The 14,346-nt window shown below is 36.1% G+C and overlaps 1 non-coding gene across 1 annotated transcript; it reads right to left on the reverse strand.

The window, feature by feature from the left end:
- Positions 1 to 4,059: 4,059 nt before the first annotated feature.
- LOC112699779 (small nucleolar RNA R71) lies at positions 4,060 to 4,163 on the reverse strand. The gene has a single exon (XR_003152717.1). It is a non-coding gene; the product is annotated as a small nucleolar RNA R71 (small nucleolar RNA).
- Positions 4,164 to 14,346: the final 10,183 nt, after the last annotated feature.

Below are 14,346 nucleotides of genomic sequence, written 5' to 3' on the forward strand. Positions count from 1 at the left end.
GTAGTTTTTAATAGGATATAGTTACTTTTAGGGATGTTTTCATTAGTTTTTATGCTAAATTCATATTTCTAGACTTTACTATGAGTTTGTGTGTTTATCTATGATTTCAGGTATTTTTTGGCTGAAATTGAAGGACCTGAGCAAAACTCTGATAAAAGGCTGACAAAGGACTGCTGATGCTGTTGGATTCTGACCTCCCTGCACTCGAAATATATTTTCTGAAGCTACAAAACTCCAAAAGGCACGCTCTCAACGGCGTTAGAAAGTAGACATTCAGAGCTTTCCAACAATATATAATAGTATATACTTTATTCGTGATTAGATGATGTAAACTGGCGCTCAACTCCAGTTCCATGCTGCATTCTGGAGTCAAACGCCAGAAAAACGTCACGAACCAGAGTTGAACGCCAAAAACACGTTACAACTTGGCGTTCAACTCCAAAAGAAGCCTCTGCACGTGTAAAGATCAAGCTCAGCCCAAGAACACACCAAGTGGGCCCTGGAAGTGGATTTCTGCATCAATTACTTACTTCTGTAAACCCTAGTAGCTAGTCTAGTATAAATAGAACATTTTACTATTGTATTGAGTGTCTTTTGACCACGTTACATCTTTGGTCTCGGTTTTATTCCATTATTCATCTTAGGAGACTATTGATCATGTTTTGGGGGGCTGGCCATTCGGCCAAGCCCGAACCTTCATCACTTATGTATTTTCAACGGTGGAGTTTTTACACACCATAGATTAAGGGTGTGGAGCTCTGCTGTACCTCAAGTTTTAATGCAATTACTACTATATTTTATTCAAATTCAATCTTATTTCTATTCTAAGACACTACTCGTACTTCAACCTGATGGATGTGATGATCCGTGACACTCATCATCATCCATCCCTATGAACGCGTGCCTGACAACCACTTCCGTTCTACAAGCGAAAGCTAGAGTGTGTATCTCTTGGATTCCTGATGCACGATGCATGGTTGCCCTCGCCTGACAACTGAGCCTTCCATTCCGTGAGATCAGAGTCTTCGTGGTATAAGCTAGAATTGATGGCGGCATTCATGAGAATCCGGAAAGTCTAAACCTTGTCTGTGGTATTTCGAGTAGGATTCCGGGATTGAATGACTGTGACGAGCTTCAAACTCACGATTGTTGGGCATGATGACAAACGCAAAATAATCAAGGGATTCTATTCCAACATGATCGAGAACCGACAGATGATTAGTCGTGCCGTGACAGAGCATTTGGACCTTTTTCACTGAGAGGATGGGATGTAGCCATTGACAACGGTGATGCCCTACATACAGCTTGCCATGGAAAGGAGTAAGAAGGATTGGATGAAGGCAGTAGGAAAGCAGAGATTCAGAAGGAGCACAGCATCTTCATACACCTATCTAAAATTCCCACCAATGATTTACATAAGTATTTTTATCTTTATTTTCTGTTTATTTATTATTATTATTCGAAAACTCTATCACCATTTATTATCCGTCTAACTGAGATTTACAAGATGACCATAGCTTGCTTCATACCAACAATCTCTGTGGGATCGACCCTTACTCACGTAAGGTTTATTACTTGGACGACCCAGTATACTTGCTGGTTAGTTGAGCGAAGTTGTGAAATTATGTTTAGACCATGGTATTCAGCACCAAGTTTTTGGGGCCATTACCTGGAAATCAATTTCGAACAAAAATTTAAGTATGAATCACAATTTCGTCCACCAAGTTTTTGGCGCCGTTGCCAGGGATTGTTCGAGTATGGACAACTAACGGTTCATCTTGTTGCTCAAATTAGGTAATTTTCTTTTTTATTTTCTTTTCAAAAAGTTTTCAAAAATATTTTTTAAAAATTTATCCCTATTTTCGAAAAAAATATTTTAATTAAAAATATATTATTCTATAGCTTCAAAATTTTTAAGAATGGATTCTAGAGTTTCATGAAGCATGTTGAATCCTAGCTGGCTGAAAAGCCATATCCAAATCCTTTTGGAATGAGACTTCAACTAATCACCTCAATGCATGTAATGCCATCCTAAAGCTGGCTGGCTATTAAGCCATGTCCAACCCTTGGATTGGAGCTTTAGGCTAACATTGAAAGATTCCTGGAATTCTTCTTAAAAATTTTGAATTTCTTATTTTCTTTTTCCTATATGTTTTTCGAAAAATATAAAATAAAATCAAAAAAATAATAATATAAAAAAAATTGTGTTTCTTGTTTGAGTCTTGAGTCAATTTTTAAATTTGGTGTCAATTGCATATTCATATTGTTCTTGCATTTTTCGAAAAATTCATGCATTCATAGTGTTCTTCATGATCTTCAAGTTGTTCTTGGTAAGTCTACTTGTTTGATCTTGATAATTTCTTCTTTTGTGTTCTTTGTTGTTTTTCATATGCATTTTTGCATTCATAGTGTCTAAGCATTGCAAATTTCTAAGTTTGGTGTCTTGCATGTTTTCTTTGCATCAAAAAATTTTCAAAAATATGTTCTTGATGTTCATCATGATCTTCAAAGTGTTCTTGGTGTTCATCTTGACATTCATAGTATTCTTGCATGCATCATGTGTTTTGATTCATAATTTTCATGTTGTGAGTCATTTCTTATGTTTTTCTCTCTCATAATTAAAAATTCAAAAATAAAAAAATATATCTTTTCCTTTTTTCTCTTAAAATTTCAAAAATTTGGGTTGATTTAGTCAAAAATTTTAAAAATTAGTTGTTTCTTGTAAGTCAAGTCAAATTTTCAAATTTTAAAAATCTTATCTTTTTTTTAAACTTTTTCAAAAATTAAATATTTTTCATTTTTCTTACTAATTTACGAAAATCCTTTAAAATATTTTTCAAAAATCTTTTTCTTAGTTTTATCTTTATTTTCGAAAATTATGCTAACAATTAATATGATTGATTCAAAAATTTGAAGTTTGTTACTTTCTTGTTAAGAAAGGTTCAATCTTTAAATTCTAGAATCTTATCTTTTAGTTCCTTATTAGTAAAGTAATCAATTTTAATTTTAATCATATCTTTTTATCTTATCTTTTTATCATATCTTTTTAAATTTTATCTTTTTCAAAAATTTGATTTCAAAATATCTTCTTATCTTCTTATCCTTTCAAAATTGACTTTTAAATCTTTTCCAACTAACTATTTGACTTTTTGTTTATTTCTTATCTTTTTCAAAACCACCTAACAACTTTCCTTTCTCTAATTTTCGAAATACCTCCCTCCTTTTCAAAAATTCTTTTTAATTAATTAATTGTTTTAAATTTTAATTTTAATTTTATTTCTTATCTTAATTTTCGAAAATCATTAACTCCTTTTCAAAATTATTTTCGAAAACTTCTGTCTCTCATCTTATTTATTTATTCATTTACTAACACTTCTCTTCATCTCAAATCTCTGCCCCTATCCTCACCCTTGTGTTTGGATTCTCCTTTCTTTATTCCCTTTCTTCTTCTGCTAACAATAAGGAACCTCTTTACTGTGACATAGAGGATTCCTCTTCTTTTTCTATTCTCTTCTCCTTCATATGAGCAGGAACAAGGAAAAAAGCATTCTTGTTGAAGCTGATCCAAAACTTGAAAGGACTCTGAAGAGAAAACTAAGAGAAGCTAAATTACAACAATCCAGAGACAACCTTGCTGAAATTTTCGAACAAGAAAAGGAGATGGCAGCCGAACCCAACAACAATAATGCAAGAAGGATGCTTGGTGATTATACTGCACCAACATCCAAGTTTGGTGGAAGAAGCATCTCAATTTCTGCCATTGGAACAAACAATTTTGAGCTGAAACCTCAATTAGTTGCTCTAATGCAACAAAACTGCAAGTTTCATGGACTTCCATCAGAAGATCCCTACCAGTTCTTGACTGAGTTCTTGTAGATCTGTGAGACTGTTAAGACTAATGGAGTATATCCTGAAATCTACAGGCTCATGCTTTTCCCTTTTGTTGTAAGAGACAGAGCTAGAACATGGTTGGACTTTCAACCTAAAGATAGCCTGGACTCCTGGGATAAGCTGGTCACGGCCTTCTTGGCTAAGTTCTTTCCTCCTCAAAATATGAGCAAGCTTAGAGTGGATGTTCAGACCTTCAAACAAAAAGATGGTGAATCCATCTATGAAGCTTGGGAAAGATACAAGCAGATGACCAAAAGATGTCCTTCTGACATATTTTCAGAATGGACCATGATAGATATATTCTATTATGGTCTATCTGAATTCTCTAAGATGTCACTGAACCATTCTACAGGTGGATCCATTCACCTAAAGAAAACGCCTGCAGAAGCTCAAGAACTTATTGACATGGTTGCAAATAACCAGTTCATGTACACTTCTGAGAGGAATTCCGTGAATAATGGGATGCCTCAAAGGAAGGGAGTTCTTGAAATTGATGCTCTGAATGCCATATTGGCTCAGAACAAAGTGTTGACTCAGCAAGTCAACATGATTTCTCAAAGTCTGAATGGATGGAAAAATGCATCCAACAATACTAAAAAGGCATCTTCTGAAGTAGAAGCTTATGATCCTGAGAATCCTGCAATGGCAGAGGTAAATTACATGGGTGAACCTTATGGAAACACCTATAATTCATCATGGAGAAATCATCCAAATTTCTCATGGAAGGATCAACAAAAGCCCCAACAAGGCTTTAATAATGGTGGAAGAAATAGGCTCAGCAATATCAAGCCTTATCCATCATCTTCTTAGCAACAGACAAAGAATTCTGAGCAGAGTACCTCTAACTTAGCAAATTTAGTCTCTGATCTATCTAAGGCCACTTTAAGTTTCATGAGTGAGATAAGGTCCTCCATCAGAAACTTGGAGGCACAAGTGGGCCAGCTGAGTAAGAAAGTGACTGAAACTCCTCCTAGTACTCTCCCAAGCAATACTGAAGAGAATCCAAAAAGAGAGTGCAAGGCCATTGATATAATCAAAATGGCCGAACCTAAGGAGGAAGGAGAGGACGTGAATCCCAATGAGGAAGACCTCATGGGACGTCTCTCAAGCAAGAAAGAGTTCCCTATTGAGGCCCCAAAGGAATCTGAGGCTCATATAGAGACCATAGAGATTCCACTAAACCTCCTTCTGCCATTCATGAGCTCTAAAGACTATTCTTCCTCTGAAGAGGATGAAGATGTAACTGGAGAGCAAGTTGCTCAATATCTAGGAGCTATCATGAAGCTGAATGCCAAGTTGTTTGGTAATGAGACTTAGGACGGTGAACCTCCCTTGCTCATTGGTGAACTAGATACATGGGTTCAGCAAACTTTACCTCAAAAGAGACAAGATCCTGGTAAATTCATAATACCCTTCACTATAGGCACCATGATCTTTGAAAGAGCTCTGTGTGACCTGGGGTCAAGCATAAATCTTATGCCACTCTCTGTAATGGAGAAGCTGGAGATTATTGAGGTACAGCCTGCCATATTTTCATTGTAAATGGCAGACAAGTCAGTAAGACAAGCTTATGGATTGGTAGAGGACATATTGGTAAAGGTTGAAGGCCTTTACATCCCTGCTGATTTCATAATCTTAGACACTAGGAAGGAGGAGGATGAATGCATCATCCTTGGAAGACCTTTTCTAGCCACAGCAGGAGCTGTGATAGATGTTAACAGAGGAGAATTAGTCCTTCAATTGAATGGGGACTACCTTGTGTTTAAGACCCAAGGGTGTTCTTCTTTAACAATGGAGAGGAAGCATGAAAAGCTTTTCTCAGTACAGAATCAAACAGAGCCCCCACAATTAAACTCTAAGTTTGGTGTTGGGAGGCCACAGCCAAACTCTAAGTTTGGTGTTGAATCCCCACATCCAAACTCTAAGTTTGGTGTTGGGAGTCTACAACATTGACCTGATCACCTGTGTGGCTCCATGAGAGCCCACTGTCAAGCTATTGACATTTAAGAAGCGCTTATTGGGAGGCAACCCAATTTTTATTTATGTAATTTTATTTTTCTTTTATTGTTCTTTTATGTTTTATTAGGTTCATGATCATGTGGAGTCACAAAATAAATACTAAAATTAAAAATAGAATCAAAAGCAGCAGAAAAAATAGCACACCCTGGAGGAAGGGCTTACTGGCGTTTAAACGCCAGTAAGGAGCATCTGGCTAGCGTTCAACGCCAGAACAGAGCATGGATCTGGCGTTGAACGCCAGAAACATGCAGCAATCTGGCGTTTAAACGCCAGGATTGCACACTGAGGAAAGCTGGTGTTCAACGCCAGAAACATGCTGCAGACTGGCGTTGAACGCCCAAAACAAGCATAGAGCTGGCGTTTAACGCCAGAAACAAGCATTAATCTGGCGTTAAATGCCAAGATTGCATGCAGAGGGCATTTTTTGCATGCCTCATTGGTGCAGGGATGTAAATCCTTGATACCTTAAGATCTGTGGACCCCATAGGATCCCTACCTACCTCAACCTACCTTCCCCCTCTCTCTCACACCTCAATCACTCTCTCCCATCACCTATTCACCACTCACATCCATCATCTCTTTCCCCACCCAGTCCCACCCATATCTTCTTCTTCTTCGATCCTTTCTTCTTTTGCTCGAGGGCGAGCAACATTCTAAGTTTGGTGTGGTAAAAGCATAGCTTTTTTGTTTTTCCATAACCATTGAGGGCACCTAAGGTCAGAGAAACCTCAAAGAAAAAAAAGAAGAGAAAAGGGAAGACAAAAGCTTCCACCTCTGAGTCATGGGAGATGGAGAGATTCATCTCAAGGGTCCATAGCTCAGTAGTAGAGCATTTGACTGCAAATCAAGAGATCCTTGAGACACCTCAGGGGATACATTTTCCTCCACACAATTATTGGGAGCAACTAAGGATAGGAGCACCAAAATTACTAGGGATCAAGCAACAAAGGCAAGGAAGAGACATAAAGGAGCTCAAAAAGCACCATTGGTCCTTCAAAAAGGTGCCACCCTCACTAAGGTGGATTCATTCCTTGTTCTTATTTCTCTGTTTTTTTATTTTTTATGCTATATGTTTATCTATGTTTTGTGTCTTTACTACATGATCATTAGTATTTAGTAACTATGTCTTAAGGCTATGAATAATTCCATGAATCCTTCACCTCTCTTAAATGAAAAATGTTTTTAATACAAAAGAACAAGAAGTACATGAGTTTTGAATTTATCTTTGAATTTAGTTTAATTATATTGATGTGGTGACAATACTTTTTGTTTTCTGAATGAATGCTTGAACAGTGCATAATTTTGATCTTGTTGTTTATGAATGTTAAAATTGTTGGCTCTTGAAAGAATGATGAACAAAGAGAATGTTATTGACAATCTGAAAAATCATGAAAATTGATTCTTGAAGCAAGAAAAAGCAGTGAAAAAGCAAAAGCTGGCGAAAAAAATTAGAAAGTAAAAGAAAAAGCAAGCAGAAAAAGCCAATAGCCCTTAAAACCAAAAGGCAAGGGTAAAAAGGATCCAAGGCTTTGAGCATCAATGGATAGGAGGGCCTAAGGAAATAAAATCTAGGCCTAAGCGGCTAAATCAAGCTATCCCTAACCATGTGCTTGTGGCATGCAGGTCCAAGTGAAAAGCTTGAGACTGAGTGGTTAAAGTCGTGATCCAAAGCAAAAAGAGTGTGCTTAAGAGCTCTGGACACCTCTAACTGGGGACTTTAGCAAAGCTGAGTCACAATCTGAAAAGGTTCACCCAGTCATGTGTCTGTGGCATTTATGTATCCGGTGGTAATACTGGAAAACAAAGTGCTTAGGGCCACGGCCAAAACTCATAAAAGTAGCTATGTTCAAGAATCAACAAACTTAACTAGGAGAATCAATAACACTATCTGAAATTCTAAGTTCATATAGATGCCAATCATTCTGAACTTCAAAGGAGAAAGTGAGATGCCAAAACTGTTCAGAAGCAAAAAGCTACAAGTCCCGCTCATCTAATTAGAATTAATATTCATTGATATTTTGAGATTTATAGTATATTCTCTTCTTTTTATCCTAATTGATTTTCAGTTGCTTGGGGACAAGCAACAATTTAAGTTTGGTGTTGTGATGAGCGGATAATTTATACGCTTTTTGGCATTGTTTTCAGGTAGTTTTTAATAGGATATAGTTACTTTTAGGGATGTTTTCATTAGCTTTTATGCTAAATTCACATTTCTGGACTTTACTATGAGTTTGTGTATTTTTCTATGATTTTAGGTATTTTCTGGCTAAAATTGAGGGACCTGAGCAAAACTCTGATAAAAGGCTGACAAAGGACAGCTGATGTTGTTGGATTCTGACCTCCTTGCACTCTAAATGGATTTTTTGGAGCTACAGAACTCCAAAAGGCGCGCTCTCAACGGCGTTGGAAAGTAGACATCTAGAGCTTTCCAGCAATATATAATCAACCATACATTATTCGTGATTTGATGACATAAACTGGCGCTCAACGCCAGTTCCATGCTGCATTCTGGAGTCAAACGCCAGAAACACGTCACGAACCAGAGTTGAACGCCAAAAACACGTTAAAACTTGGCGTTCAACTCCAAAAGAAGCCTCTGCACGTGTAAAGCTCAAGCTCAGCCCAAGCACACACCAAGTGGGCCCCGGAAGTGGATTTCTGCATCAATTACTTACTTTTGTAAACCCTAGTAGCTAGTCTAGTATAAATAGAACATTTTACTATTGTATTGAGTGTCTTTTGACCACGTTACATCTTTGGTCTCGGTTTTATTCCACTATTCATCTTAGGAGACTATTGATCACCTTTTGGGGGGCTGGCCATTCGGCCATGCCTGAACCTTCATCACTTATGTATTTTCAACGATGGAGTTTCTACACACCATAGATTAAGGGTGTGGAGCTCTGCTGTACCTCGAGTTTTAATGCAATTACTACTATCTTTTATTCAAATTCAATCTTATTTCTGTTCTAGGATACTACTCGTACTTCAACCTGATGGATGTGATGATCCGTGACACTCATCATCATCCGTCCCTATGAACGCGTGCCTGATAACCACTTCCGTTCTACAAGCGAAAGCTAGAGTATGTATCTCTTGGATTCCTGATGCACGATGCATGGTTGCCCTCGCCTGACAATCGATCCTTCCATTCCGTGAGATCAGAGTCTTCGTGGTATAAGCTAGAATTGATGGCGGCATTCATGAGAATCCGGAAAGTCTAAACCTTGTCTGTGGTATTCCGAGTAGGATTCCGGGATTGAATGACTGTGACGAGCTTCAAACTCACGATTGTTGGGCGTGATGACAAACTCAAAAGAATCAAGGGATTCTATTCCAACTTGATCGAGAACCGACAGATGATTAGTCGTGCCGTGACAGAGCATTTGGACCTTTTTCACTGAGAGGATGGGATGTAGCCATTGACAACGGTGATGCCCTACATACAGCTTGCCATGGAAAGGAGTAAGAAGGATTGGATGAAGGCAGTAGGAAAGCAGAGATTCAGAAGGAGCACAGCATCTTCATACACCTATCTAAAATTCCCACCAATGATTTACATAAGTATTTTTATCTTTATTTTCTGTTTATTTATTATTATTATTCGAAAACTCTATCACCATTTATTATCCGTCTAACTGAGATTTACAAGATGACCATAGCTTGCTTCATACCAACAATCTCTGTGGGATCGACCCTTACTCACGTAAGGTTTATTACTTGGACGACCCAGTACACTTGCTGGTTAGTTGAGCGAAGTTGTGAAATTATGTTTAGACCATGGTATTCAGCACCAAGTTTTTGGGGCCATTACCTGGAAATCAATTTCGAACAAAAATTTAAGTATGAATCACAATTTCGTCCACCAGTGTGCGTACGTTCATGTCTGTGCGCCCGCACAGGTCTAAATTTTCGCAGGGTCATGCGTGCGCACAAGCCGGTGCGTCCGCACATATCAGAAAATCCTGAAATTTTGCAACTTTGCAGAATTTCAGATTTTCAACACCAACTTTGAATGATCATAACTCCCTCTACAAAAATCTATTTTCCTCAAACTTTATATCAATTTAAAGAGTTTTTGAAGATCTTTATTTCTAGACAAGTTTCATCAAATTTTGAAAATTGAGGCAAAAGTTATGATCAGACAAAGTTCACCAAAAACCAACTTTTACCTAAAAACCACAACCTCAATTTTAACCAAAACTCAATCCAATACCAATTCAATCACATATCAACGATACCTAAATAGTCCAAACTTTATACAAACACTACCTCAACCATTTTCTCACTCACATAACCTTCTAAACCCTCCAACGATTCTAAATCCAATCTAAGTCACATTTTCCAAATTTCCATTAGCCTTATTAACATCAACATGACTCCTCACTACTTTCATCATCATTCAACTATACCACATCCAACTTTTAATGTCTCAAATTATCAACCCCTTCAACACTCATCAAAATTCAATATACCTCATGCCTCAATATCATTATTTAACAACATTTACAAAAATTAATTCATCAAGCATAATTAACCAACCAACATCATCAACCATTATAAATCCTCATCAATTCCAACAATTTATCACCACACAATAACTAACATTAATCAACATCATAATATATCATTATCACCAATATTCCTCAACAATCAACATCATCATACATATACCACAACAACCACATTTCCAATTCAATCCTATCCTATAGGCCACTAGCTTAAGTGTCCATGAACATTACATATTACATAAAGAAAATCGTAATCATACCTTGGCCGATTTCCAAACGCACCATACACCAAAACGAAACCACCAAGCTTGATCCAAAGCCTTAACCAACACCAACAAACACCAAAGCTCAAACTAACAACACATATATCACCCAAAATCAAAACCTAATATACACAAAATAACTAAACACAAGAGATTAGAGAAACCTTACCTTACCGAACGTGATTAGGGGCGCTACTAGAGATCACCTAAACAAGCAAAACCACAAAACTTGCTCAAGAACTAAACCCAAAACGCGCAGAAAACTAGGGCAGCAAACTGAGAGTTGAGCTTTGAGTTCTTACCAGGTTTGCTTAGATAGAAACTTAGAGCTCGACGAGAGCTTCGCGTGGCCATAAACGGCTCGTCAATCGGAGCTCCGGATCAAAATTTATGGCTTCCAGAAGGTGGAGGTGAAAAGTAAAATCTCTCTTCTCCTCTCTTCCCCTAAAACCGCGCCTCCCTCTCTCATTTGGGTGGAAATGAGCTGAAAACCTCATTTAATGAGGGTTATATATGTTGGACTTGGGCTTACTTGGGCCCGGTCCAATCTACTTTGGGTCAAAACCTTTAAAATTAGTATCCAGTTTGTGATTCAAAATTTATTTTTGTTCTTTCAAAACAACAAATCAGATTTCTAAATATTATTTTCCAAAATACGCGGTACTAGACAGTCTAGAGCCGGTACTGGACATTCTAGAGCCTGTACTGCCGGCTTAAGTGCCAGTACGCAATTTGTACAAAAATCTTTTCGAAAGATACATTTTTAAACTCAGAAAAATTTACTGAAATCAAATTTCACATTTTTATTTTCAAATTAAAACTTCTAAATTTTAAATCTATTCTGGACACTAAAATTATTTTATTAAAACGGTTTTATGTGAAAATGCGAGTTCTTACATCCTTCATTGATAATTTAACCAACCATTCTAGTATACATGCCCTTCTTCTGTTTGATTGTAGTTTGGCTTCCCCATTAATAGCACTGCCTTCATAGTCTTTTAATAAAGATCCAAAGGTTTCTGGCTTTTTATTCTTATCCACAGTCCCAAATTGCTTGTGGTCTCCCTTAATTTCTTGAATTTCTTGAATTTGTTAAGTATGAATTTGTTTTTTGAATTTCTTGAATTTGTTGAATTTTTTAGTATGAATCTGATTAGGTTAATTTTTGAATTTCTGAATTTGTTGAGCATGAATCTGTTTGTTAAATTTCTTCGATTTCTTGAATTTGTTAAATTTTTTAGTATGAATCTGTTTAGATTAATTTCTTAAATTTGTTGAGTATGAATCTGTTTGTTAAATTTTTTGAATTTGTTGAATTTTTTATGTCTTTTTTCTGATTATTAGTGTCTATAGTTGTTTTTGTTGATGTTGCTGTGAATTTAAAAGTTGATGCTTTACAAAATGATGTTGCAAATATGTCTCTTCAATCACCTTTAGATGATTTAGGTATGCTTTCTTTAATTTATTTATAAATTATGATCAACTTAGATTTTGGCATGCTTTATAAGATGTTTTATATTATTTTTTATCTTGATTTATGAAACATTGTCTATAATGCTAGATCAATTGAATTTGAAAGATGATCGAGATTATGATGGAGCTAATAATTCTGTGAAAAATACAAATCAAAATAAAACCAATCAGGATGTAGCTCCACATTTGTCAGATAAAGAACGATTTTCCGACTTTGAAATCACTCTTTGGATATAGTTCATGAATTGTTATCCTTGTTATGTCTAATTAAGATACTATTGTAGTAATACTAACTAATTTTATGTCTATCTTTGTATTAGTTATCTTTAGAATCTGAGACTTGGTTATTTTAAAAATGTTGGCAAAAATATGTATTTTGAATATTTTAAGTTTATGACTATTTTATATTTTTTATTTACGTGAAACTGATTTTACTGGTTCAACCAGTAATTTATTAATTGAACCAATAAACTAAGAACTTGATCGATTTGATTATTGATTCGGTTCTTACAACTATGCTTGGTAGTTAGTGAGATACTAATGTTAATGGCTGTTTAGGGAAAAGTAGTAGCAACTGATAGGTGAGAATTTTATCTCGGCCTATAGGTTTTCCAGGCTATCAATCTCAAACAAAAAAAAAATATGATATTTATATTGCTCTTTCATTTTTATTTTATCTTTTTTCATGTTCAATGAGTTGCTATATATAAGAAAGAATTTAAACTCTTTGAGAATTGTTTAAACGAAATAGTAAATTAACCACTGAGTCAACTTAAATTGGTTACTATTAACTACAAAATTAAAAAAATTATCATTTTAGTTGAACTCATTAATATTAATTACTATCTAAAGCATTAATAACATAAATAAAAGACAAAAATACTCTATAAAAAAGTGAATTAGTTAACATATTAATTTATACTTTATATATACATAATATATATTTTATTTTAATGTAGTAACATGGAAATAAGGTGAAAATCATACTTAAAATATCATATCTAAAATAAATGAAAATATGTAAGCAAAAAATACATGAGAATCAAATTCTAAGTAATAATTCATTTTTTTTCTTCGATTTATTTTCAAATTTTATACTTTTGCAATATTGTAAAAATTTTTTCGTTGTGGATCTGAGCTCCATATAAAAGTCTGTCATTGACCAATAAATTATTGTATGCACAAGACGAGATTCAAACTTCCGACACTTAGTTAAGTAAACGAATAAGTTGATCACTCTAACCATCCAAATTGATTAATGCCATGAAATTATAATGATAACCATCATGGTTCTGAAATCTAGCTCGAACCGATCGATCGAACTGGTTGAACCGTGAACCGGCAAGAAAAATGATTCAGACAAATGGCATAACCGCCTATTTCAAAAACCGAAATTAGACTGTCGGACTGGTTAGAAATCGATCGATTGGACTGAACTGAACCGAACCACTTTTCACATTTCTGCCCATCGTTTTGAATTTTAAATTGAAGAAAAAAGAAAAATTTAAAAATTTAAAAAAAAAGCCTCACCATCACCCTCTGTGTCTCTCATTTATCTTCCATCTGCTTCCCTCTCTCAAAAGAAAAACCCTAGCCTCCATTGCTACTCTCTTCTTCAAGTTGTCATCGTCGTCATCCTACCGCTGCCGTAGAATCTAGTCCACCCGTCGCCCCACTGCTTTAGCGTTGTCTCCGCTCGTCTCTGTCGTCGCGTCGCATCGCATATGCTCAAAGCCGTCGTCCCACTGCAACTCATCTCGTGTCATTTCTCTATTGCGTAACCTCTGTTTCGCCGCGTCGATTCTGTTCCACCGCGCTCTAGTCCTCCTCTGCTCCAGTTCCACCACGCTCCACCCTCCTTTGCTCCAGTTCTGCTGCGCTCCACCCTTCTCTGTTCTAGTTCCGCCGCGTTCCACCCTTCGCGACTCCAGTTATGCGACGGTCCAGCCACCCCTTCTCCAATTTCGCAACGGTCCAGCCACCTCTTCTTCAGGAACCCTATGTCTATACCTTCATCATATAATTGCTTCAATTTACAAATGGATTCGTATGCTTCATCCTTTTACTTCTGTTATGTTGTTGTTCTATTGTCTTCAATATTTTTGTTTTTATTGTGTTTTTTGTTCTTAAACTGGTTAAGTTAATAATTTGTTAAATTATTGGGCTGCTGTTGTGTTAATTTGCTAAAT

The sequence above is a fragment of the Arachis hypogaea genome, chromosome 6, assembly GCF_003086295.3.
Source record: "Arachis hypogaea cultivar Tifrunner chromosome 6, arahy.Tifrunner.gnm2.J5K5, whole genome shotgun sequence".
Lineage (NCBI taxonomy): Eukaryota > Viridiplantae > Streptophyta > Magnoliopsida > Fabales > Fabaceae > Arachis > Arachis hypogaea.